General features: G+C 40.8%; 1 long non-coding RNA gene across 1 annotated transcript in view; it reads right to left on the bottom strand.

Moving 5' to 3' along the window:
- The window catches only part of LOC131484023 (uncharacterized), a 70,003-nt gene extending 49,238 nt beyond the window's left edge, over positions 1-20,765 (bottom strand). The window contains exons 1-2 of the long non-coding RNA XR_009247976.1: positions 20,527-20,765; positions 19,320-19,447 (exon numbers count right to left, since the gene is read on the bottom strand). This is a non-coding gene — a long non-coding RNA (uncharacterized LOC131484023). The remainder of the gene's footprint in view (positions 1-19,319; positions 19,448-20,526) is intronic.
- Between the last annotated feature and the right edge of the window lie 2,247 nt (positions 20,766-23,012).

The raw sequence follows: 23,012 nt of genomic DNA, 5'->3' as shown, positions 1-23,012 counted from the left end.
ATCAGGCAGTCTGGGACCTGTAGAGAAACCAGACGTGTTCATGGCTTCTACCGTGGTTAGCAATATACAATAAACAGCAAAAATGGGCCTCCAGAGGGAATCTGCAAAGGGTTGTAGACAGATGTTCTGAATCTTAGAGTCCAACAGAAGTGTATTTAGGTCAAGGAATAAGGTTGAACAAGGAGAGAAAGAGCAGAAACAGAATTTGTTGTGTGACCTCTAGAAGCTGTTTCAACAGAAAATTGTCTTGATATGTGCTTTCTAAAAGAGAAATGAGATTAGTTCTGGACTACAGTTAAGCTAACATTAAAAATATGGATCTAAATGAAATTACATTGAAAATGTTGTAGTGTTTGAGAGTTCTATGACAGGGTCCACAGAAGAGAAATTTTTTTAAACAGAATTCATTGCCAACAGAACCAAATAGCAGTGTGGTTTTCTTAAATGAGGCTTGATTTTATATCAGTTGTTCAGTTAAATTAAACTTCCTGAGAAAAGTCATTTTAATTCTTCTACATACCCTTCTTCTTTCTAATATCTATGCAAAGATAAAGAAATTGATGTAGCCAATAAAAGCATGAGTCACACTGGTATGACTGGGATTTTTTTTTCCATTATATATATAATGTTATAGATATAATTATTTATTGATTTATAATATAGGTAAATATTTGTACTTGTACTTAATTCTATTTATTATCTATTATATATTTTTTTCTATTAAATATATGTCTGTGTATATAAAATCAAAATTATGTTTGATTCTCCAGTGAGAATTAAGAAACATAGGAATAGAATCCTACGTAATCTCATAGATCCTAGGTATAGTCTTGCTACTTCTGTATATTAGGAAACTGTTGTAATAGGTAATAATATTAATAGCTCAGATAATAGATTATTTAAGCAATTATTCTAATAACTACGTTACCAAATTTCCATCTTTTTCCTTTACCCCAACTTATCGCTCCCTTGTCCCCACTACTTGGCTCTCCTAACCTCTGTCTCAGACACACTTATGACTCACTCCAGGCCAGATAGGCTCCCTAGACTGTGCTTGGTTTCTAAAACTTCTTCTAGAACTAAAATATTGGTATTTCTAGAATCTTCATCACCCCTACCCTCTAATCCTATCCACCCTTATCATGAAGAGAATGAGAAAATGACATAAGTTGTCCCCACATAGGAGAAGGTCCACGCAACTTCTCAGTATAGACAAGGCTCATCAAATCATATTCCCACTCATTCTCTCATCCATTTTTGGGTGGTCCGGATGAAGGATAGTTTGCTGATGCTAGGCTACTAACTCCACAAGATTGGACCTCCTATAAAACGGAACCCATGTAGTGGTCTCAGGTTAGATTATTCCTGTTTCTGAAAAGTACACCAAAGAGTAGCATTGAAATATCAAAATATTACTACCATGCCCAAAGTGACCTATTGTGAGAGTAATAAAAATATGTTTGTACATGTGCACTATATTTCTACTCCTATGTTTGGAGTCATGGAATTCAGGAAGATGAGGAAACAGTAAAAAGTGAGTTAAAAAATAAGGGCTGTTTATACCTCTTTGTTATAATGGGGAAAAGAACTTAGTTTTCATTTGAAATTTTTGGAAAAGAGTGACAACCAAGAATACATCATACCATATCAAACTAAAGTATGAAATTTTTGTAATTCAGTTATGAAGCTAAGGGCTACAAAATCCTTGAACATTCATGGAAAAGTGAAAGAAAAAGAAATGGCTCCTATCAAACATCAAAGCTGAGCTTTTCTGCACTACCATTTAGTGCAGTTCCCTCCATGACCCTCGCTTTTTTTTAAAGTAAGCTCTACACCCAACATGGGGCTTCAACTTATGACCCGAGATCAAGAGTCTCATGCTGTATCAACTGAGCCAGCCAGGCACCTGTGCAATTCCCTTTTGCAGTCCTAGTTTACACATTCTGTTGACCTAGTTTACCAGTTACTTTCTTTTCTTTGGTAATAAGAAGAAAGGCCAAAGACAAAATCTGAGATAAGTGGGTGGTGGCACTTCATCTGGTGGCAGCATTGTGGGCCATGGACAAGAGCTACAAGTCTCTGAACCAATGAGTTGTGCAGATGCCCAGTCTCCTGTTAACTTCTGCTTAGAGATTAGGGATGTTCATAAGATTCAGTAACATATTACTTCTAACTGACTAACTCTTGGAGTAATCTTCACGGTGAATTTTTCTTGCCATTTAGCACATTAGAAGAGACATTTTAATTTAATTGACACAATCAATCCACATGCAAGTGGTTAAATGTCTCTTTATTCTTAGTTCTCTCTTGGCATTTTTTGGGAATAAAGAATGACCTCTGCTTTCTATTGTTTAACATATGACTGAACACAAATACAAAACACAAATTATGACAAACACATAGTACTTATTCTAAATATGCACTGCACTGATTTGATTGTATTAATCCCCTAAATTCTCCTACCACCCAATAAAGTAAAATACAGCTAACTCTTGAACAATGTGGGGGATAGGGGTGCTGTATAATTTTTTGCTACCCCCAAAATTAACTACCCATAACCAGCCTACTTGTTGACCGGAAGTCTTACCAATAAGATAAATAGTCAATTAGCACAGATTTTGTACGTTATATGTATCATACATACACTGTATTCTAACAATAAAATAGAGGAAAGAAAATTTTCTTAAGAAAACCATAAGAAAAAATACAGTACTATACTGTATTTATTCAAAAAATCTACATGTAAGTAGACCCATGCAGCTCAAACTTGTGTTGTTCAAGGGTCAACTGCATGTTATTACCTCCACTGTACTGATGTGAAAGGTGAAACATGGAGAATTTATATAACTTGCCCAAAGTTATATAGCTAATCAGTTGTGGATCCAGGATATAAACCCAGGCATTCTGATTCCCCAATCTATGCTCTCATTTAGCATGTTCTATTTTGAAACAGTCACGTGTTACATGAATTTACAGGAAAAGAAGATAAATGACCTGGAGAGGTTCATGGATAAAATGGAATGGACTTAGAACTTGGCAAATGAACAGCCCATGGCCAGGCAAGGAGCAAAGAATTCTGGCAAGAGGATGAATGATAGGCATGGAGTGTCCCCGGGGGAGTAGAGAAGCCGATCTGACCAGAGCGGGTGGGAATGAGGAAAACTCAGATGAGATCATTAGGATGGAGAATATTATGGAAATTTCCAGTGAACATTTCAAGTGAAAACTAAATTCCTAAGAGGGTAAAGTTATAATTGGGTTAAAAGACATTACCTCAAAAATGTATTTTGTTTTAATTCAATGCAAACAAAGCTTCTGTTCAGGTATAGAGATCTCTAAATGATCATTTCACAATCGACAGAGTTGAACAGGGGAAAATACTGTTGGCATACTGAATGCATGTTTATTTTTAGGTAGCATGGGAGAATGGCATCCAAGGAGCTGGATTTTTCAGTACTGACCCAGAGTGCATTTTGATCTGGATTCCATCTTTGTGCTCTCTGACCACTAGAGATATACCAGACTTGTATTTAAACTGAATTGGGTTAAAGCCATGAGGCCTGCCTGAAGGAAGGCTTACAGAAGGAAATTTTCTCAATGCCGCCTTTCTTTTGAAAGCTCACTCCTAAAGGGAAATCAGCAGAGAGGCAAAGAGAAATTGTGGCCTCCCTGCCAAAAGCAGAGAGGGAGGTGAGGGAGGAGAAATAGAAACACATCCAAACCAACTCTGGGGGAAAATGGATACTATGGACAAGTTTGCCAAAAATAAGAGTGAAGCTTAAGAAAGCAGGGGGTCTCAGTGGGTCACCAGAAAAGTTAAGCAAGAGGGTGGAGTAGGCTGGCTCAGGAACACGGCCAGACTACTGGAAGGAGAAGTGGGAACAGTTTCATAACCTCTCAATCTTTCCAACTTCTCACAGTGTTCTAGAAAAGAGAAAGTGTGCTTGATAAGAATGATTTATCGAGCAATTATCTCTTTCCGCCCTCAGCTCTCTGGAACTGGACAGCAGACAAGTCTGGTGACTTATATTTGTGGAGTTCTCCGGAAGAGCTTCCTCTCAAGGATGCACAACTTTCCAGTTAGTCACAAGGCAGCTCTCCTTTCTGCACGTTTCTGTCATTTTAACTTCCTCTTCTCTGTCCCTTTCTTGGTCCTTGCTCATTCCCCACTGATTTAGGATTGTTTACTGCACCCGCCATTATAATCATTGCTCCCCCCCCCCCCCCCCCCGCCGCTGCATGCTTATCCAAAGCACTTGCTCCCTTTTTGCTTCTCCCACCGTTGCTATATGCTGTTCCCACTCTGTCTGGACTGCCTGCTCCACAAGCAAATGGGGACGCCTGGTGCCACCCCCTCTGCCCTCCCTCCTCCAGCCATGCTCTCTGGGTTTTGCCTTCCATCTCTGGGCAAATACCCTACAAAAGGAGTCTTCCTGGGTTTCTCTCCACTAGTAGAGCTCTTCACACCCCAGGATCTCAAGTCTCCACTTACTCCTGTCCATCCTGGCTTCATAGAACTGCTGTGGTTACTGCTGACAAGCACACGGGGTGGGGGTGGGGGTGCGGTAGGGTGGAGCAGGATCTCGGGGGAAATTGTGCTTTAGGTTCAGTAATTACTCAGGTTTGATTTGGGTAGCCTTAAAGTGCTGAAAAGTCTGTTTCAACTAAACATCCTACAGTCCCAAATGTGGTGAGCTGGTCTCGTTTTTCATCTGCTGTCATGGTTAACTGGCAACTTCCAGGCATGGGGTGACTGTCTGGCACCTCAAGCACACAATTACACACAGACAATTACATAGAGAATGCCAACAGATTACAGACCATCAGGTCGTGTTTTAGCGGACGTCTTCTAGCGGGGAATGTGTGCCAGCATCTTAGATCAATTGTGGCACATTGTTTATTTCAGAAGCTTTGTCCCAGAACTGTTGGGCACCTGATCATTCCAGTGTTTTCTGCATTACAAAGTTGAAGGAGAAACAAGTTTGGGCTGAGTATTCTCAATCACCAGTGACTCAGTGACAGGTACCAAACTCATTCCACTTAAGACTGCAGGGTGAACTCAAATTGGGGTCCCTGAAGACAAAGATGGGATCCTTTATCCAGTGCATTAAAGGAAGCATTTCTTGTTTCTATTAAACAATCAGGAAAGGAAAGATCATGCAACAGCGGGAAGAGCACTGCAAATATCAGGGTTACCAGGAGTCACCCAGAAACCTTTAAAATAATTTAAAGTGGTGATAGAACAAGTAACACAGTGTGTTTCTATTGATGCAGTAATCCTTAACCCTTGAACTTAACTTGTACTTGCACCAAGAAGTCAGTAGAATGGTTTCTAGTTGCTGTACCAAGGCAATTCCCCATAGTTTAATTGATTGGGAATGGTGCTGATTTTCTCATTTAAATTGTCCACAAAGCACTTAAAAAAAATGCGACTCTTTGCTGGAATTATTATTCCATGATAATAAAAAACAGAGAAACTAGTAACTGGATCAAGATTAATACTGCGCTGTGAGATCTAAATACATCAAAGATAGATGGATATATCAGAGCTATGATTTCCTCAATTCTTTGCAAGGTAACCAAAGCAATTCCAAGAAGTCTTACTTTATTAGAAATTGGATTTCTTAAATATTATCTAAGTTCACAGTGAGCAGACAGCTACCTTGAAAGTGGGGCTAAGAGAAGATAAAATTCAAAGGTTTGAAAATAAGTAAAGGAGAAGCAAGATGCTTTGAGTCATTAACAGCACAACGCAGGCACATAGAGATACAAAAACAGCTAAAAAGGCAAGGACAAAATTAAACAGTAATGATGATTTATAGTAAGATACTCTGAGACATGACAGAAGTCTCAGTACACCAAAAGGAAAATCTTGTTTGCTCAAATTATTTGTTTCTTCTGTCTAATGAATGTAATTCTATACAAGTGATAACACTGGCATTTCTTTGAAATGTTGATTCAGTTTAATTATGAAAATCACCAAGGTATTTTCTAGCTGCTGCATCACTCCCTGTACTAAGATTAATCACATCAACATCATTCATTTAATCTTCAAAGAGGAAGCAGTTGTCCACAAAAGCCTTCAAATAGCTTCATTAGTGCAATTTTTCAGTCTCAAACACTTCGCTGGCAGCCTATGATTGAGAGTAAGGTCATTATGTTCATCTATTTCCTAATCTAATTTTTTTAATGTTTCTACATTTAATGTAGAAATGTGCAAGTGTGGAGTTTTTGCCTTCTCTTTGTTTGGCAAACAGCCCAAAACGTGAGGAAAATATGGATTGTGATTGACAAAATATTTGGTTGCTGGGGCTTCAATTCAAGAAATGTAATGTGGCAGGCCCCAAACTGGCACATTTTCCCTTTTGGGGTTTGTTTAGTGTGAAAAGGGCCGGACCTAGAAGTGTCATGTTTTCTTGTCTCTTACAAAGAAAAACTTGAACATGAGAGACATTCCTTCCATTCAGGAACTCCAGTTAAAAGAGACATCGCAAATAAAATTTATTTAGTGTTTTAAAATGCAAGATGGATTTTATATTTAAAAACAGAAATGGTCAACCTCACTTATGTTTCATTACTAAAACCACTTATAGCATCCTTCCCTTTGTTAAGAGCATTAATAATTTCTTCCCCTATTGGAAACCAATAAGCATCAGAGTCCCATAAAATAACACCGTAATAATTGATGCGTTGATCAAATCACAGTATCAATCATTTAAAAATTACCAATGCAATCAAAAGCATTCTCAGAGACTTAGAGCAGAGCCTGGCACCAACAGGGGTGTGGCGGTTGAGTTATTTATAATTACTGTACCTACTTTGAAGTGTTATAAGATGTGTCAGAAAGTAAAATTTGCTGAGCCCTATTACCAAGAATCAAAACTTACTAACTGCTGCTTTAAACTCTGCATCAAGAAATGATTTATTTGACTCCTGACTGGTCCACTTGCAGAAATGATTGCATTGCAATATTCAGTGACTGTGCAAAGGAGAAGGAAAGCATAAATCATGCAAAGACATTCTCAAGTTAATATCTGGGGACCATATGATGCCAAATTTTTAAGGCAAGATCTGCAGATGATGGGACAAATAATAGATGGGATAAAAATGCTGTGGGTAAAGGCAAAGGATTAGGGCTTTTGGTCATGAAAACAGTTCAGAAGCACGCAATGACCTGCGGCAATTATACAAATTTTGTTTCCACAAATGACATATAGACGATTACTGTATTTAAAGTACTAACTTCTTTTAAACTGCTTTAAAATAAAAACTATAATGAGTTTTTGTGGAACTAAATTCTAACTGACAGGACATAATTTTAAGATAAATTATAAAGATCAGAATAACCCCAGCTTGAAAAAGCCAGTGTTGCCATTTGTCCAGCCACAGGTGAAGTCACCAGGATAAAATGCAACTACATTTGGCCTTTGAACAACACGAGTTTGAACTGCATGGATCCACTTACATGCAGATTTTTTTTTCAATAAATAGAGTACTGTTCTGTAAATGTGTTTTCTCTTCCTTATGATTTTCTTCATAACAATTTCTTTTGTCTAGCTGACTTTATTGTAAGGATACAGTGTATGTTACATATAACATACAAAATATGTTACTCATCTGTTGGTGTTAACAGTAAGGCTTCTGGTCAATAGCCCTCTATTAGTAGTTCTGTTTTGGCTGAGTCAAAAGTTATATGCAGATTTTTGACTGAGCAGGGGGCTGGCGCCCCTAATTCCTGTGTTGTTAGCAGATTACCTGTATATGAAAGAGGAGCAAGAAATTGCATTATTTACAAATGTGTACGTTATCTACATATGTACATATATTACAATATGATGATCAGGAGAAAGAGCTTTGTGCATTCTTAACTCATGTTGTGTTAAACATTCAGCCAAATATACAGATAAGAAAGATAAACCCTGTTCTCTTGAGATGCCTTAACTCTGGTAGAAAAACAGGAACACAAACATATCTTTGTAACAGAAGGCAATGTGAGGTAAGTACCTAAGGAGAAGAAAAACATGCCTAGGAATTCATAAGTAGGTTTCCTGGCTGAAAGATCAAGGAAGGCTTCATGGAATGACAACATCTGGGGTTCTAAGGATGGGTAAGATGTTAAAGGGTCAAGACAGGGAAAGAGAAGATTACATCTTAGAGTTTAAAATATTCTATCTACCCTTCCCAACATCTAATGCATATCTGCAGAGAATGATAAAAGTTCTCTTAACTTCACAAGCGTCAAAATGATTTTTTGTAACAATATACAAATAAACTTAGAAAGACTCAATGCTCATTCCAGTTGATATGTCTAAAAATGAGCCTAAAATATCCAGTTTAATGGTTCATGTTAGGCAGTTAATCCAATTAATACAAAGAGATTAAAACAAAAACCAGTAAACCTGAGCAAGTGTACTTAAACATGTTTCGAAAAACAGATGCATCTACTTTTCAAATAACAAAAAGAAAATTATTTTATTCATGTAAAATCTGGCTGGAAATAAAAATTATAATTTAGAGAAAATGTTTAAAACTGTAAATTATGTAATTTCATGGATTCTTTTATTGTTTCTTCCCTCCCAGCCTCCTTCCCTCTTTCTCTCTCAAAATATATATACATATACGTGTGTGTGTGTGTGTGTGTGTGTGTGTGTGTGTGTGCATTCCCCTCACTGAAAGCAGAGCATTCCTATGAAAGTTTTTATAAGCCAAACTGGTGTAGAGGAAAGACTCAATTACCATTAATCTATATGGAAAATTTTTTGAGAGTCCCCAGACCCCAAAAATTACCTCTCTTAGATTTTTCTTATACCTTAGGCCACGTCTTGTTAATGGACACACACAATAAACTGAGATAAAGCACAGATGTTCACAGGCACAGCTCAAAGGCTATGGCTGCTTGATGCTGAGATGCTGAGGGTGGTTCCCAGGGAAGGGGATTGGGGGTGCCGTTCTCGTTGCTTGGGATGCATGCTGCCTCTATAAGGGCACATGCAAAACAAACTCTGAATGCCATGTTTGCTTCTCACCTTTTTTCATAAAACAAAAATCTTCAGATTTCTTTTGGTCAGCAAAACAAGTCCTAATGTAGGTCTTTCATAAAAGCAAAGTAGCATAACGTGGACTTTTGAAACTCAGGGGATACCTGCATGCCTGAGGTTGGAGGTGGAAATTTGCTAACAGATAAAAGTGGATCTCATCAAAACACCTGTAGTAATATAGAATCCAAATATTATTTAATAAAGAGCAGAAAATAAAGCAAATAATGAATAGAGCTTACTGAATCCATCTAATTCACAAGCACCTCTGACGTGCTTCTGTTCATTTCAATCATCATCTTAAAAGTAAGAAAGCTGTCTTGCAGTATTGGACAATATTGGGAAATCAACAAACCAAAACAGTCTCAGGAATAATAAATGTGTATTCCTGTTTGCCAGCATATAAAGGACAAATACAGGTGGTTTGACAAAATATGAAGAGTTCATGAAACAAAACTAATCATATACAAACTAATACCTAATTTGGGTCCTATTCTGGAATGTGTCTCACTAATATGAGAATATGAAGTGGCTCTTTTAACTGCAAGTAACTGAGAAGCCTCTTTCACAGAACTCTAAGGAGCTTAGAATCACCTTTCTGACCATCTTTCCTGTCTTCTATATATCCTCATAAAATATTTACTGTTCTTCTGAATGACCACTCTGATTATCCTTCGACTCCTTTCAGATTCCCTGATGATGTCATGGAAATGTTAAACCCATTATGCTAAGTTAGGACCTCCATCTGCAGTGACCTCTTGGCACAAGCTTCGAGGACAGCATGATATTTTTACATAAAAGTTAGTCTTCATTCAAATCCTCGAGGTCTGATCCTGAAAAAACACTGACAGCTCAATCAACCCTAATAAATACTTAACTAGGTCCATGGAAAAAATAATAATACAATTCCCCCCAAAAATCCATTACATATTCACAATTGAGTCATAAAAATGTCTATTAAATGTACAATTATTTTACCACATTTTTATTGGAAAACAAGCATTTATCCTAATTTACAGGTTTAACCCAAAGGTGGTACATGACATTCCTTTTCATTAAGCTATTAGGGGAGTGACGAGTGATGGTGCTCAGCTCTAATTATCTTTAATGTAGTGTTTCAAATTGATCATGCATAATGCAATTACAAATCATAATTAAATTAATTTGTATTGATTTAAGATTTTATAAGTTGTTAATAACTACAGTGTAATACATCTATTTCCATGAGCTGACATTAATATTTTCAAATGCCAAAGCACTTCCTCCTTTTTTCCTCCAATTTTGTTCTCGTTAAAAAGTTCACAAACATACTGGGTGTTGTATGGAAACCAATTTGACAATAAATTTCACATTAAAAAAAAAGTTCACAAACTTGTCACTACTTTACGGCAGGGAAAGCTAACTTCAAAACCTTACAAGTAGAAGTCTGAGTATTTAAATAAGGTTTCTCCAAGAAATGATTTCTAATGCATTTGTAGCTTGAGGGTCTTCTACATTTAGAAGTATACATGTCTTTGAAACACGCTTGTCCTCCCCCATCCCCTGCCTATCCAGCCCACCACAGCTGCCTTCTTGGCTGGCTAGTAAGTCTTTGCACATCATACCAGCTTCTGATTGACTGACTCCCCAAAACCAATGGAAATGCAGAAGTCCTTTCTTCAGTATTACAGGGGGTGGAGAAGAATCTGGACGCCACTAGGAGGCTCAAGCAAACTTTAGCCAGCAACAAAACCCAGGGAGGTGGGCCTTCCTAGAGACTTCCCTGGTCTCCTCATAGTCACCACATTCAGGGAATAAAATTCCCTCAGAAATCTCCACACCTGAAGACAAAGTCCTAGTAGACATCTGTTCTAGTAGATGGCAGTCCAGGGAAAACCAGGAGCACCTCCTCCCCCTGTTTTTCTCAAGAACCCACTGGGAAGATGGGACAAGGAGAAGAGTAAGAAAAGAGTGGGATGGGTTAATGACTCGAAAAGCCCCCAGCAGTATGTTTTTGTAACAGGAACAAATACTGAGCAAATTTGCCAATTCGGTCTGACCTGTTTTGTCACATTCTAAAAAAGTATTCCTTCACCTCCTAAAGCTGAAACTGTAAATCCAGCTAGACCCATGGCATAAACCACAGAGAGACATAATCTCCTCTATCCACCTTCCACAAGCCTGGCAACTGGGGGAGGGTAGATGGTCGCTTTCATGCGGAAGGGTGGGCCGAGAGTTGAAGGGGATATTTTAGTGTCCTTCTCTAAGTGTATAAAATGCCTTAATATTCTATGAGGGGGAAATGAAGCGATCAGATTGGGGGGCGAGGTGGGGGTTGGAAATGGAAGTGAAATGTCTATGAGAAAGGCTCAGAAGTGAATATTATGGGTAGAGTTTCCTCATCCCAGCGCTCCTCTCTAAGACGGGTCAGTAACAGGAACCTACTAAGCTTCAGGAGTGCACGGTCATAGCAAGTTGAGGCCGGAAGTCCCCTAAGTCCCCTGGTGGTCTTGGCGGAGTGCGAGGCTTGCTGCTCACTAGCGACCCCTCCAGCTCTCAGGGGGAAACAAGCCGATGTCCGAGCGCACCCCGACACTGGTCCCGGGCGCTGCGCCCAGCCCCTTTCCGAGGGTCATCCCAGCAGGACAGTCCCATCCCGGAGCGCCGCAAGCCGCCCGCCAGCCCTGCCCTGCGTGCGAGCGGCTCCGGAGCCGCGCGCTGGGATCGAGTTCCAGGGCAGCCCCGGCAAGGGAACTCGGACACTTTCGAGAAGAGCACCCCTTTCATCACCGCGAGACAGAGGCTGATGTCTCCGGGATCCTGAGAGTAAACTGAGCAGGAGAGGAAAACATGCGAACATCCAACTCAGGTGGAACCGACGCGGGGGTCCGAGGAAGGGAAGCCCAGCGAAGAGCGAAGGTGGAAGCAGAGGGTCCAAGGGGCTCTTCCCCTGTACTGGCCACCTTAGGCTTGAACTCTAACGTGTGGGGTCGAACTACCGCGATGGTTTCAGATAAAAACAAGCTTGAGCAATACTTTCTCTACACATCCCCTAGTTATTGAAAAGTACACACACACACACACACACACACACACACACACACGCGCCCCCCTTCCCCCACCCCCCTACCTCCCTCCCACTCCCTCCCCGCCCCCCCCCCACCCCTGGGCAAGAAAGCAAAAGCAAAGGGGGTCCAAAACTTGACTGGGTTGCCAGGCCCAGTTCTTCCCTTAGCCGAGGTGCAACCCAGTCTACCCCGCAGCCACCTTGCCAAGTAGGCGGGAGTGCATCCATAGGACACGCCACGTGGACAAATGCAAGCGTTAGGTTGTTCCAGGTTTCTGAGGCCTCAGCCCAGTCTCGTCACCAACTGGCAAAATCAGTTCTCCAGACTGATTTCTGAAGGCTTCTCTTTTGAGTCAAGCATAACAGAGGGGTTCCCGGTGGTGTCTCATTCTCCCCAACACTACACGGAAAAACTCCAATGGACCGTTGTTCCCTAGTCTAATATTTCAGAAAGAATCTTGAGTTGTGAAGGGATCTTTGCATTAAAAGGTGCTGGACGGAGAAGGGGTAGGAGTGGGGCGGAACAAATATTTTCAAGCAATCTCCATACACATTGCTATATCGAAGAGTAAAATTAATTCAGTCAACACATTATTTTCCTTAACTCCGAATACTCAGAAATGGAAATACGGATTTCCTTGAACTTGAGTTACAACTTGGCAGTAGACTCAACACTCAGATTCAACCCTGAGTTTGAAATGCCAGCCATTAATTCTCCTGTGTGCATTGTCCCTGGGATGGTGATGATGAAGCCCTACCCTCCAGGAATTAGAACATTTGGGGGGGGGGGAGGGGGATTCCATCCATAGAAGATTTAAGATTTAAAAAACAAGACTCTGGTTTTAATAAAGTCATACAACTGAGGCTGAATGTTAAGTGTTTGGAAAAAGAAGGTTTCGTATTTTGTGAGGTTTAGGGTGGGTTTCCATTTTTGGGTTTTGGTTTTTTTTGGTATCGGTATGTGTGACTAGCAGTGCGGGTTGTTAAGTTTCCAAGCAGGAATCAGCTTAAAATGCATGGATTCTATTATATGTACAATTTAATCACAAGGTATTTAAAATAGACATTTCCATCTAAAATCCAATCAGAAATCAACACAGTTCCTCCAGGCATTAGATGATCATCTCGATTTTGCATTTGTAAACTGGGAGAAATAAATGTGACTTGTGGATACCAAGAGGTCAAGTACGGCTGCTCAAATATTTTTCTTACAAAATGACGGATTTATTAGACAAATAAGTAGCCCGGCTGATGCAAAACCCCCAGTGATTGAATTTTGACGTTAAGTCAACAACAACTCGAACTACATCAGTGCTTCAAGATTTAGTTATGATGGTAGAGATTACTGAACAAATAAGAGCCAGAAATGAATACAGATTTCTGAGGATCTGCCCCTGGCACCCTCTTCTTGACATTCTCCTCCATATGCTTCCCCTCTCCAGACTGTATTATAATTAAAGGACTTGCCTGTGCCTTGTGATTGGAAAATAACTTTAAAATAATTAGGCATATTTTTCTGTTAAAAGCAACAACAACAACAAAAGAAACAGGCTTAGAGAGAAAGCCAATTGAGTTTCATTATAAATTCCCTCATGGCCTGAAAGTCACCCACAATTAGGAGGGAGGGAGCATGCAGTGGGTGCTGAGTTTTGTTTTGTAAAGATCTTATTTTCATTAAGAATTTTGATAACCTACTCTCCTACCCTTTCCCCCCTTTCTCTTAAACTGCTTTCTAAAAGAATTGAGGGCTTGGGCCATGTTAGTATCCCACTCGCGGATCTGAATCCACTGCTAAATAATTAAGCCGACCGTAGACTTTCAGGAGTATTTAGATTTCACCTTTCCTGGGTCAATGGCTGAGTTTCTCCCCACAGCGGCAGACCCCGACCCCCCTTTCCGGGGACTGGGGAGGGGGACTGGCCATGGTGCTGAAAATCCTGCGTGAATCTTGTGGGAAGGAAGGGCACTATTCATGAAGGCTTTAGCTCGTCATAAAAGGGGGCTTAAATAATTGAGATTACATTTAAGCATAAAACAGTTCATTTCTCATCTTTTCATGGAGAAAGGGGCTAATCTGCTCCTAGTGTGAAAATGTCTTTTATTTATTCTATGTGGGACTTCCTTATTGCAGTGGAATTGGTGACTTAATTTCCATTTAAGTCTTCTTGAGCCAGCCAAGAACTCATTCCTTCTACCCCCTCTTTCTCTTATTCATCAATTTTCGGCCATAGTTTGTTCCCCCTATTCTATGGAACTGCTTATTTTGCAAGGATAAATCTACATTTGATTTTAAGGCTACATTTGATCAAGGGCTTGACACAATTTTTCTCTGTAGCTAGAAATTTGTTTTCTGGGTATCAAGGCACAGACTGCTAAGAGGCAACAAACTGGTACCAGATCTTTATCCCAGATTTTATTTAAGTGCAGTAATAATTGTATTCTGTAAAATAAGTTGCCCATCCAGGCTCCTCTCCCAGTCTGCCATATTCTCCTCCCACGTATGCATATACCCATAATTTCTACAGATGTTTTCATATGCTGGTTTTTAAAATCATCTATTGTATTAGTTTTCCCAAAAAAACCTGAAAATACAAAAATTGCTAACCCTACAATAGTAATAGAATTCATAAGTAGAAAGAAATGTTTCATAATTATTTGCCATTCCTCAGGATTAAGTAATAAGTTGTGCAATTGAAGCCCTTCTACTACTTCTCTATTCTTCTTCCTTTTTTAATATTGAATAGTATCTTCAGTCCAATAATGCATCTGTTTACAGTTTGCCTGAACTTGTTTCTGGATTTATATTTCAATATGCTCCTTAGGATGCAAAATCCCTGTCAAATTAAAGAGTGCTCATGTCTTGCCCGCTTCCAGCAAATCACTTGCAGCATCTAATAAATCCAGCTGGGGTTCCTTCCATAGCCCGATGCTGTTGAAATCATTATTGTCCTGCCTTGTTTCATGTCAGAGGCCTCTTCGCCTCATCTGTCATGAAACCAATTTCACTTTATTTACATCCATTTGCTAGTTTAATTACTGTGCTGATGAATAGCCTGAAGGAATTAAGTTACGAGTCTTTGGAAACCCAAAGCGACAGATATATGGGCTACCTTTTAACTACAGGGAAAGAAATGAAGGCCAGTGTGCATGCACCAAAATTTAAAGATAATAAGTGTTTCTGTCTACCCAGCTACTCTTGAAATTCAGGATGATCTTGTTTTTATGTATTCATCATCTTCTGGATGAAATATAGTGCTTTAGAACCTCTCATATTTACAGATTCACTGCAGTTCTATACAATACCATTCTCCATTTTTTAATGGTTTTTTTGGTTTTGTTTTTCCAAAAGAGTTACAGATGATTTTCCAGCCAAACCAAATAATACAATGTGCTGGTGTTTTGGCACTTCCAATGTTAACCTTTCCTTGTAACTGAGAACCTTACTTCTACATAAACACAAATAGGTGCCTCTGTAAAAATTAAGAATATTTAACATGTCCAATCTAATATACAGCATAAAGTATTCCATTAATATTCTATAAATAATGTAATAGATGACATTTATATAATTTTTGTTTATCACTGAGCACAATCTCACAAGTATCTTTTTCAATATATTTTTTAATCATAAATAAGAGCATTCTGCTCTCTTTTTTGCAAGTCCAATATAATAGAGTCCTATGAATCTACGTTAATGACAGATGTTTTGTGATATGGATGTATAATCTATGCTTTCAAATATATATATATAAGTAGTCAATCATTTGCATATATATTTTAAAACCTACAATCAATAAACTTTTTGGTCATTCCATTATACTATAAATTAACACTGTAAATAATGCCTACTAATCATGACATTAAAAATCATTTTCAAGGGTATCCTTTCCTAAATTTTATAATTATACACTTTGAAACTTAAAATTGATAATCGAGAATTAAGTCCTCATATGGTTCATCATCATTGACTACCAATGAAAACAATAACAATACCTTAATTGATATTTGATTTTATATTTTCTGTATCCCCAGGTAGCATCACACATGAAAACAATGCAACTTTTAAATCTAAGTGTCTATATGTTTTCCTTTCATTGCTCTGTTTGTGATTTTAACATCAGCACTTTCATGTTAGTTTATGGCACATGAAAAATATATTCACCATTTCAAGAAAGAATGTAATTTTTTTCTTATAGATTCAATGTTTCATTCACCTGTAGCAGACTTACTCATCTATACCGTCTCCATGTTGAGGACATAATTACTTCTAAGGTTGTGCAAACTTTCTAAACTATTTATCTAACCGAAATTTGTTTTTAACATTCAAGGACAAGAGATAGTTCTAAACAAAGCAGAAATGAGAAAGATGGGAGTTTTAAATACTTTGTCATTTCCTCTCCCCTTAAAAGAATTAAATACTTTTTGTACCCTGTAGACTCTGAAGTTTCATTGATCATAAAGCCAGCCTGAAGAAAGGGATAAAAATGTAAACACTTTATATTTACTCTCAGAAGAACTACGGTGGTGAAAACTCTACTGTATACATAGATCTATATTAATAAATTACATATTCATTACAAATGCTCCAGGTGCCTCCCTCCACACCCCCTGTCATCCCCTAAACACATATTTGCCCCATTCCCCCTCCCCCTCTACTTTTAATAAAGCTCATCTACAAAACAACCTATATAACAAAACAACATTTTTTTGTATCAAGTCTTTCTTATAAAAGTTTTGCGATAAAGGAACCCTAAACAAGATCTTTCAGATGAAATTCCTTTCTATTTTAATAGAGCCAGATACTCTTTCATTTCTTCTAGCAGAGATTTATGAACAGTCTTTAACTCGACAGAAAAAAAAATTGCATTGGTTGAATCTTTAGCTATTTTTATTCATTTTTTATAAAAGAAATGGGAATGATGGGGATTTAAAACGCTTTCTCTACCCCTCTTCCCCTCCCCCATTGCTCTCATTCTCCCCCTTTCGAAGACCCTCTCCTCCCTCTCCAGCTCTTTTTGATTAATAGATCCATGTGGCTAACGGCCTGACATATGGTGTGCGAAGCAGCTTGAGATAGTACCTTAGGCATCCCCTACGGCCATTAACATATTAGGGGCTTATGTGCAGTCAGACAGTCAGACCTCATCGAGAGCCGGCGTTTTCAGAAAGGCTGCACCCCAGAGCTGTTTGATAGAGAGTTTCAATAATGCACCATTCTTCAATTTTAAGCATTGCTTCTAGTGCTGAAACACTGGGACAAAACCAGAATAAAGTTTAGAAATGAGACTCAGTTACATTTAACAACAACAGTAAAATTGTGCCTACATCTGTTTGTACATGGATATGCACGTGGAGATACAGCTTCAAGCTCACAAACACACGTCAGCTCCTGAGTATTATCAGTAAACAGGCAGCGTCGTCTGCCTGGATTTATTTTGTTTAAAGATTTGTTTAAAGTCCTCTTTATGCCAAAAATACTAACAATGCGATTACAGAACAGTTACTGATAGGGATGATAAAGCAAAAATAAAATACAGTAGAATGTTTAAGAAATAAACTTCTCTGAATCATGTAGCTTGATGCTTTTCCCTCGTAGAAGAACTTAAGTGCATTTTTACATCTGTAGCTTTGAAATAAGAAAAAGAGGAGGAAAATAATGAAAATTTTAACTTTAAAAGATGTGACAATATTTTAGATACATTTGCAGATCAAAGCTCTTGGAAAGGTAACTATTCTTGCTCTACAAAACCTGGAAGTTTACAAACAAAAGTCTTGACAATAACTCTGAAGGTGGGGAAAGCCTCTAGTGTATATATATATATATATATATATATATATATATATATATATATATGTGTGTGTGTGTGTACACATACACATATACATCTGGTGAGGGAGATGATATACAAAATCAAAGAAGGCAATCCCACTTGAAGCTTATTTCATTCACTTTAACGGTTTAACGGCATAACTGAAGCTAGAAATTCGCTTTACCCAACGTTCTTATTCCAGCCTCCTGCTGATAAACCACTGTACCCCTTTTGAACTGTACTCTGGCTGTTTGCTTGGCAAATAAATGCTGTTCCGCCCTATTAAACCTTTTAGGTAGTTTCATCTTCTGATTTCTCAAATACAGAGCTAATAAGGTGCTTTGATGCTGTTTTACTTTCAAACTATAGCCTCGAGGCGTTGAAACGCGCAAAAGGTAACCGAAAAAGTAAATTGCCACGAGCAAGGCGCACCCTCCCTTTCAAAATCGCTCCGACCCTGTGCAGTGCACTGCGTGGCAGCCGAAAATCGCCTGTTCCTGGGCAGAACTACGTCCCGTCGGCAGCCCCTGGGGTTCTGAACCCATGCCACGTTACCAGGGGGATGAGGAGAGGGGGATGCACTTTTAAGTTTAAAAGCCCTAGGATCCCTTGGGGGAAGAGAAAAGCAGAGGAGGTAGAGACTGGAAAGCTTCTCAAAAGTTGATTCTAGGCAAACAAATATCAGATGGGAGTGAAGATTAAGATACAACAACTTGTTTAAGCAGCTAGTAATAAAACTTTTGCATGAGGCGTGGCGGCGATGCGCAATAGTCTGCTCACAGGGGCTAAGCCCGCTCTCAAACACGGGGCTCAGTTTACACTTTGGAGGGAAGACCCCCGCGCGCGCTCATGTCTCGCACACACTTGATTCTCGGAGGCACGCGCACACACACACACACACACACACACAACACGGACGCGCGCGCGCGCGCGTACACACACACACACACACACACACACACACAATCCTTTAGTTGAACATAAGCAAATGAAACAATCGAAACATATCTGTTTTCTTTAAAACTGGGAAGAAAGAGGCTCTCGCTCAAAGGCGTTTCATTTCCTCTCATTTAGGTACATTTTCAGAGGAAATGCACGCCCCCGGGAGATAACTCTCTGCCCAAGTTAAATAGGTCCTACCTGCTTTTTAAAATGCCTGCATTTCCATTGCTAACTCATAAAACGTATTTTAAGCAAGATAGTTGAGGTCCAATCTCAGCCTCAGAGCCCCTTGTTACATTCTGCTTCTCTTTCTTTCTCTTTCGTTCATGACAACGCTTTCGTAAAGTCGCATAAATGATCAAAATTAACATAAATCATTATTAGTTATTAGGATTTGCTCTAAATTACACTGTGAATATCGCACCAGCCCCATCTGCCGCCCCTGCTCTCGCAGCAATAGATTGCAGATAAAATAAATGTCCTTACCCCATTAGAAGGTTCCTGTCTCTGTAGCCAAAAGCCAAACAAAAGCAATAAATACCGGGCTTTTTCTCTCCACTATTCAGCTGTGACTCTTTTCATCAGCTCTTCCTCTAGAAAAGCTCGATAGCTGTCTGAAAATATTGCATTTTATATCACCAAAGGGCGATTAATATTGCATTAACTGTATTTAACATTTTTTAAGCACGAGTAATCTACAATGAGTTGGTTTCTGTTAATCGGTACGGGGGTATCAGAACTACTGCAGACCGCTTAAAATATCCGTATAAGCATATTATTTGTCTCACACTTTGTTTTGTTTTGTTTTAAATATACCGTTAGAGTGTAGCGCGCAATGTTTGAAGTGGAAGAAGCCTTGCTAATGGTCTGCTTAAAGTATTCTGACACTGACTGGAGACAGCCAGGTCCCTGCCTTCATTAAATGTTTATTGTCAACACTTGGCGGGGGCGGAGGGGGTACAGGGTGGGAAGAGACTGGTGAAAGTGTATTTCCTCGGCTGGAAATCGTCAACACTTTGTTTAATTCTGATCCGTGCCTACAAAAGTTTGTGTACATTACGCTGCACTAAAACCAGGAGTCAGAGTTACCAAACTTTTGTTTGTAATTCATTTTACCTAACCAATGCGGGCAGTCTGTCTTCCTCCTCCCTCCTTCCATTTGCCACTTCTCTGTCCTAGCTCTCTCTTAGCATCCTTAGTTTCCCTTCTGGTCTTCCAATCCTCTTGCCTTTGTAAATCAGAGAGAAGCGACCTCCGGGGCATTCCGGCTTGGGGCTGGGAAGGGGACTGGGCGCTTTTTGCAGGGGCAGGACGCTGGACGCACGAATTTGTGCTTTGCCAGCTTCCCTGGGACCGAGATTTTTCAACCTCCGTTTTGCGATCCAGGATTCTACTGAATTCTCCCGGACGGAAGCAGAGTGGCCAGGCTTCCTCGCACCCTGGGTACAAATCGTTGCCTAATAAACTCAAATCCATAACAGGGCTTTGATGGTGTGCACCTTAACAACAACAACCAAAATCTAAGGTCTTACTCCTCCCAATTATTATTTAAATGTAAACCAGTTTTGGAAGTTTCTTGGTGTTTTAAGGCGTCCAGTTGACTTAGACAAACTGTGGGGAGGAGAGTATTTTTAACCTCGGTAAGACACTAGTCCCTTCCCTTTTCTCTCGGGACGTCTTCAAAGGCACTTACATGGCGGGAGAGGACCCGAGAGCGCCTAATTACCAGCTGCGGAACTCCAGCTCAGCTCGCGACAGGAACTAGAGTACGCAGCGCGCATGTGCGAGCTCGGCGCGCTCCCAGCGCACACCGTGCGCGCCGCGTCCGCCCCGCGCTCTCCCCGCGGTCCGCGCCCCGCGCGCCACCTGCCACCGCTGCGCAGGCGCGCCGGGCGACTGGGCCTTGGACCGCTGGTGGGTCGGGGCTTTTTGCGGCCAGGCCAAGTCCCTGCCTGGGCCTGCCCGCCAGTGGCTGTCCCGCCGTCCGAGAGAAACTGCGGCCTCGGGTGGCTGGAAGCTTCCAGGCCGCGAGTCTCCCGGCAAGCGGTGGGAAGGTGCAGACCCGGCGCCCTGCGGTCGCTTGGCGGAGGCTCACACGCTTGGGGCGCTGGGATTCCCCGCGCGGACGGCCCCGGGTGGGCGGGTGTTTCCATGGCAGAGGGAGAACCCTACACGGGTCGGGGGAGGGCGGGTCTCTCCTGGCTGCAAATTATGACCCAATCAGCTCTGCCTGTGGTTTGAAACGGCACCCGCCAATCCACCCGCTCGGAAGTCCGAAGTCTACCCCGGATGACAAGTGAGCTGCGGACCGCGGCAGCTGGAGGGGAGGGAGCAGCCCCACGAGGAGGACGCCGAAATAACTCCCTGAGTCCAAGGAGCGCTTGTCAGCTCCAGTTTCGAGGCCCTTCCCCGCCGGAGCCCAGCCCTACAGATCCTCCAGATTCGGGCCGAGGGAGAGGGAGGGCTGCCCGTCTCCCATCAAGCTGACTTGACAACAATTATGAAAGTTTTAATTAGCTTCTTGTTATCATTCATTTTATTAATTTCCAGAACTCTCAAGCCATGAATTATTCAAAGGGCAAGGCAACCGGAGCGGGGCGGTCGCGCGCCCCCGCCGCACGTTCCCGGCCCGGCTCCGGCAGCGCCGCTCGACTGCCGCCCCAGAGGGCGTGAGCCGGACCGGCGCCGCCAGCCGCGGTGGCGCGAAGGTTTGATCAAATATTAAATAACGTAATTATTGCGACAAGGCTTATCGCGCAGGTGGAAAAGAGGCTCCCCGCGAGAATTAGAATTCGGCTGCTATTTTTTAAAAAATCAATTAAGCTTGCGGTCTCCTTTGAAACCGCCGGCGAGATCTACGTGGCTCTCTCATCGTGGGGCTAAGACCCAGGCGCGAGTAACACCGATAAACAGAACCGTACCAGATAATAGATGTGGTCGTCACCCGTATCATCCCGCTGGCCACCAAGGCAGCTCGAATGGGGTGGGGAACACTGCTTTTTAGCCAGAGTCAGAACTCGCAATTCCAACTTCAAGGACTCGGCTATGAAAGCTCATCCCTGTTAAAGATGGAGCAGGGATGCTTCATGCAGGGTTGACGCGAGGGGCCCGGGCGACAGGGCAGAGGGCGGTGGGCGCGAGCTGGCCAGGTGAGTCCTGGGGCTAGGGCGCCCTGGTTTCTCTTGGCGTGGCTACGTGTGGTAACGGGACCGAAGTAGTCTTAGTATCACAAGAACGTAAAAATCGATACAGTCACGGCAGTGGGTGCCTACGGTTTATTTATGAGAGTGTAATCGAAGTTGAGAGCAATTTCAGAACACGCATTAAACAATCTATTCAGAAGTTAGTTGATGTGTCTTGAGGACATCATTTCTTAGACCTATAGAAGAGCAGGACCCTGAGCTAGGGCTGGGGAAAAGAAGAAATTTAAAATGAATGGATGACATAAACGTTGGCAGGTGCATTTCATGCTTGCTTTTCTTTTGCCCTTTCTACTCTTCTGCCGCCTGGATTTCCTGAGAAGCTGAAATATAAACGGAGCACAAGCCCCCCACTGTCTCCAACTTACTTTATTTTTTTAATGTATGGGAACCACACATTTTACTATTTCCACTCACCGTCTGGTTTCAGAATCTGCTTAGAGTGGAGTTTTTCTTCACAACCAGAAAACTTTGAAAGGACAGCTACCGCTGAGTGACCAGCCTTTGCACTTGCTTAAGGAGGACGTTTGCTTGCTTCTTCATAAATTGACAAAGGTGTCATAGAATAGTCTTATTATGCCTTCCCGCAATACACAGATTCACTCACCAGATAGCAAAGCATTTCTTGTTTTGCACAGCTTCCTACTACATAAAATAGGAAACTCTGCAAAGCATGTGTTTTCGTTATGTTTTATTAACATAATATTGTCTTTTTATTTGGTAAGGATTTTACTTAATACAAAACAAATGCTTAAGTTCTTATTACATACATTGGTCATCATTATATAATACAAATGTATTTGCCTGCAACATTCCTGTTTGGAGCAGATTTAAAAAAAAAAAAAACAGCCTTTGTTAAATCTTTTCATTTGTTCATTCCTGGTTCTCCAACAATGAAATCCGGTCATACTTTCCTATAAAATAATGGTTTGTTTGCTTCTTTTTTTACAAATGCATTTTATTAAAAACTTTGATGACA

The sequence above is a fragment of the Neofelis nebulosa genome, chromosome 1, assembly GCF_028018385.1.
Source record: "Neofelis nebulosa isolate mNeoNeb1 chromosome 1, mNeoNeb1.pri, whole genome shotgun sequence".
NCBI classification, from domain to species: domain Eukaryota; kingdom Metazoa; phylum Chordata; class Mammalia; order Carnivora; family Felidae; genus Neofelis; species Neofelis nebulosa.
This window is presented reverse-complemented; position numbering and strand designations above follow the sequence as displayed.